This window comes from Arachis stenosperma, chromosome 9, assembly GCF_014773155.1.
Source record: "Arachis stenosperma cultivar V10309 chromosome 9, arast.V10309.gnm1.PFL2, whole genome shotgun sequence".
Taxonomy (NCBI): domain Eukaryota; kingdom Viridiplantae; phylum Streptophyta; class Magnoliopsida; order Fabales; family Fabaceae; genus Arachis; species Arachis stenosperma.
In genome coordinates, this window is record NC_080385.1 from 25467594 (window position 1) to 25472521 (window position 4928).

At 33.8% G+C, this 4928-nt stretch overlaps 2 long non-coding RNA genes across 3 annotated transcripts; both read right to left on the reverse strand.

Moving 5' to 3' along the window:
* Positions 1 to 1679: 1679 nt before the first annotated feature.
* Positions 1680 to 2594, reverse strand: LOC130951903 (uncharacterized). Its single transcript, XR_009074143.1, has 3 exons — positions 2145 to 2594; positions 1911 to 2049; positions 1680 to 1810 (listed from the first exon to the last, which is right to left on the reverse strand). It is a non-coding gene; the product is annotated as an uncharacterized LOC130951903 (long non-coding RNA).
* Positions 2595 to 2704: 110 nt separating this feature from the next.
* Positions 2705 to 3806, reverse strand: LOC130951901 (uncharacterized). Of its 2 annotated transcripts, none has more exons than XR_009074141.1 (3): positions 3461 to 3806; positions 3252 to 3386; positions 2705 to 3168 (listed from the first exon to the last, which is right to left on the reverse strand). It is a non-coding gene; the product is annotated as an uncharacterized LOC130951901 (long non-coding RNA). The 2 variants fall into 2 exon arrangements; XR_009074142.1 differs by having other exon boundaries at positions 3241 to 3386.
* Between the last annotated feature and the right edge of the window lie 1122 nt (positions 3807 to 4928).

The following is a 4928-nucleotide window of genomic DNA, read 5'->3' on the forward strand; positions in this document are numbered from 1 at the left end:
GACCAAATGGCGTCTCACGGATCCGAGCAAGGTACTCGGGGAGAAAATCCCGTGATTCAACCAGTGCAAGGACATCGAGATGGAAACTCTAGTGCTGGTACAAGTAACGTAGGTCGATACTATATGTCTATGACCCTTACTGGTTTCCTCAAGAGTGGTCCACCTCAGTTTATCAAAAACGTAATGCTTTGGAGGCTGATCAGTGATTTCGAGACGTGGAAAGGTTTTTGTACACTCAGCATGTTTCTGAAGTACAGTCAGAGGAGATAGTGACTTATATATTGGAAGGAGATGCTCAGAATTGGTGGCAGGAGTTGTGTCATACCTTGCAGGTGGAATTAACAGATGTCCCTTGGAATAGGTTCAAGATGGAGTTTTATGGGAAATATTTCTTGCATGCGTTTTGCACTGCAAAGGAGTTGGAATTAACGTAGCCGAAGCAAAAGGATATGTCTGTTGCTGACTATACCCGTGAATTCGATAACCTGTGCCATTTTCTCAAAAGCTTGTCAAGGAAATCCACCCAATTATAAGGAATGGATGTGTGCTCAGTATGAGAAAGGACTTAGAAGAGATATATTTAATTACGTGTATCCACAAAGGTTAACAAGTTTCATTGACTTGGTTAAGAAGAGCCCGTTCGCGGAAGATTGCTCGATGAAGTGGGCACTGCTACAGAAAGACTATGGTGAGACAGCTCCAAATGAGTCGCACAGGGCCAGACTGAAAATGTGTTTTTGATATGGGGCACCGGGACACATGTCTAAGAATTATCCGCTTGAAAAATATTGACTTATTAATCAAAAAGTTTGTTTGAAAAGAGATGTTGACTCTTATCTTTTTCTTCCCCATTATATTCACAATAACATGGAATGGGGAATCAATATCCATCATGGAAATCTTGGAGTTCCTCAAGTTTGTGTGCCACCTATTATGATGTTCAATTTAATCCACTACAAGAAATATCATTAAAATTGATGGCCAAATCGACGGCTAAGCCGTCAATAATATTAAAATTCGATGGCAAAATAGACGGCGAAGGTGGTCGCTATTAAACTTATCGATTTTTCAAAATTTTAATAAAATCGACAGTATTTTCATCTATATATGAGTTTGAGAATTTTACCTTTTTACTAAAATCGACAACATTGTCGTCGATATTTGATTCAATAAAATCGACAATATTGTCGTCTATAATATGAGCTTGGGAATTTTACCCGCTTAATAAAATCGACAACGTTGCCGTCGATATTAGTATATAAAATCGACGTCGTTTCTGTCGATATTTGATTCAATAAAGTTGACATCATTGCTATCGATTTAATTATTTAGATACCGACAAATTCTTTTTCTATATTTTTATTTTTTTGTCTATTTTAAATTTAAAAAGCGACAACGCTACCGTCGATTTTAATAGCTATATTTTTTTAATTATTTTTTCTATTTAAAAAATAGTAAATAATTAATGCAAATAAATTTTTAAATATAGAAATAAAATTTATATAGAATATTAGATAACAAGACAAATAAACTTTTAAATATAAAAATAAAATTTATACTAAATATTAGATAAAGAATTTACAAACTTATCAAAATAATAAATAATCCTCTAACATAAAGATTCAAGATACGATAAATAACTAAACTTAGACTTATATTCGTTTAAATTGCAATCCACTAATAATACATTGTGAAGAACTTTTGAAAGCAACTCAATTTCAGTCTTGAATTCTAGGCCTCCTTGCATTGATCCTTGCTGAGCTCGCTTGATCGCGACAATTTTTCCATCAGGAAGCACCCCTTTGTACACCTAAATCCATCCAAACTGAATTAACATACATTCACTGTAACCAAAATGAAAAGAAAAGAATGTTAACAATTAACATAAAAGTATTAAAAGTCTAACATACCTTGCCATAACCACCAAATACTAACTTATTTTTTTAAAAGAAATTACTAGTGCTCTTTTTCAGTTCATCATATGAGAACCATCTTGCACCCTTTAATTGTGGTGCACCTCCACTATCCTTTCCATTGGTGCCCAAGATGCTGGATCAAAAAGATGAACTCACATTGATTCTCAAAGTTACACAAGGGATGATATAATAAGACTTGAAATACAATCAAATAGAAAAATGAATTACCAAAAGGTCTGCTTAAACCTATGGCTCCTCGCTCCGCGTGCTTCTTTTGTAGAATCGCATATACTGCTAAAGCTAGAAGGCTCAGAAACAGAACTGATGAGCTTACTGCTATACCAATAATAGCACTAGTGCTATGAGAGTTTCCTTCGTTAGAATCTGAAATAATTCCAGGTTAATTGTATTTTTCACTTTAATTAGTTGCATAAAGTTGCAAAGATAAGGCTTTGTTTGGTAAGTGGCTAGGGACAAGAAATAAAGAGACATTGAGGCAGTAGAGACACAAACAAGAAAGAGATTAAGACATTTTGTTTGTTTTTTGTATCTGTCTCATTCTTCAAATTGGTCCTCGAAATTCGAAGCAGCAATTTCATACTTGAAGTTACATTCGATGATTCACTCTATTTTTGTCAAAGTGAATCACAAATTGTAACTTCAAGAACAAATTTGCTCTTTTTGAAATCTCGATGACTAATTTGAATCATGGTCAGAATCTCAAGGACAAGAACCAAATCAACCTTTACTCAAGAGTTAAGGTGTAATATATTTCTATGTACCTAGGAAAGCATAAGGGAATGCAATGAAGTAATAAGGTCCAAACTCCTTAGGAGGCTTGTAAATTTGGTTGGTCAAATCAAACCCAATTCTTTGAACTTCAGTCCTATTGAAATATTGTCCTGAAAGAGGAAACAAAGCTAGTTGCACTTGAATATAAATCATCACCATTGAAGAAAGGGTTTTGTAAAGAAACTGAGCTAGGTGTTAGGTCCAACTTCACCACAAACTCATCTCAAGTTCATAGAAAATGTTAACATTTGAGAGTTCTCTAAACAAGGGTCCTCTGAAGTACAACATCCCTTCATAAGGGTATGCACATTCACAGCTCTGAGGGCTAAGCTTTTGATCCGGCGGACAAGATTTTTCTCCGCAATTCGCCAAGCTTGTCGAGTAAGGTTGCTTAGGCTGCTACTGAAGTTGGTAGTAGTTTGTGTTTGAGAGAACACCGCACACTGGATTTCCTATAAGACTGAAATTCAAGAAGAGATTAAACATTTATAATTGTTAATCAACTTCCTAAACCATGCAAATGTTTTCTAACCAGATAATTACATCAACGTGTGTTTGTATTGCGAACGGAGGATTACTGAGGAAATCTGGTTGTCTTGAAGATCAACAAGCTGCAATTGTGGACAAATGTTGTCTCCTAAGTCTAATGTATTGTTCAATGCATTGTTCCTCAGTTTCCTGCAATGCAAGTAACATCAATTTTTATATAACATAATAAGGGTAGGTTCAAAACAAGGATCTTAGGAACTTACACTTGATGAATTTGAGGAATGCTAAAGAGCTTTGATGGAAGAGGACCTTCCAAGGATCCAAACTCCATAAATTATAGATAACTATAATTTACTGTAGTAAGGAATTGGTTACAAAAAAATATTGCTCATTCTCTCATTTTGTCAATTACTAAAACATTCCTAAACGGCTACTTCCAACTCTAACTTATCATTATACGCTTTCTTTTCCTTGATATAGTTTTCTTCCAATATAAGCAATCTAACAATGAAGAGAAGCAAGCTGAAAAATGAGAAGAACTAAAGCCTTGTGCCATATTATGTTGCATGGTTCAGTTTTATGGAAGCATTGCTAAAGCTCAAGAGTGTCATGAAGAGACCAAAAGCTAAAGTTTCAGCACTTGAAGACTGGAACAACACTATATTATGATGACAGAAAATAAAAAGGCTATGTCCATTTAAAAATTGACACACACAAATTAAAACTGCTCACTCCTCACTACAGTTTGATTGTTATCTCAATTTTTAAATAGATGCCTTGCAGTGTTGCGGTCAGTAGTAAATATTATATAATATGCATCAATTTTAGTGTAGGTGTTATCTTAGCTTGTGAATAAAGAAAACCAAAATTATTCAGAGGCTTCTTGATTACAAAAGTTAAGAGGGCAATATTATTCAGATAATAAAGTATATTGAATGAAAATAAAAGCATTGTCCAAAACTAGATGAGAAAGGAACAAGCATGTACAAATTTGTCCATTTCCTTCAAAAGTTTCAGGGGCACAGCTTCCTTTATATAAAGATGAGCATATTATACATTTAATTAATACAAACATTATAGAGGGAGGTACTTTGCGGACAATGTATATCAGTTATGGTGGGTAGCTCGTGAATAGTAGAAACTGGAAACACAAGATTTGAAAGAGAAACTATTTTATACACACAAGTAATAAAGTCTAATATTCAAACATTATATCTCAAATTGAAATCAAATTTAATCATAAACTTGTACAATTAAACAGAGCCACAAATAAAAATGCAAAAGCAGAAGAGCCGAAACCAAAATAGAACATAATTGTAACTTTATATTCTCTCTAAAGTCCCAATATATTTGAGCAACTCTAATTTATGATTTATTCAATAAAAACAGGAGCATTAACTGTCTCATAACACCCAGTCATAGCTGACTCATAAGAGCAATATCTTTTGGGACTTTTATCACAGAAAAATGGCAATTGAAGAAAATTATGTGTGAACTTTTTGAACTCAAGTTCCCCATCATCCAACGTGGGAATAAAATTTAATTTTGTATTTTTCATAAACTAAGTCCACTACGACACTATCTTAGACCTGAGTCATGTGAAATGGAATTTCTTGGAGCCTAGAATATTTGTTTATAAACTTCTTTTATGATTTTAAAAGAGTTTATTTGATGAAATTATTAAGCAGTTGTCTTCTCTTCCTTCCTTAATATGCACAAACCCATAGAAAT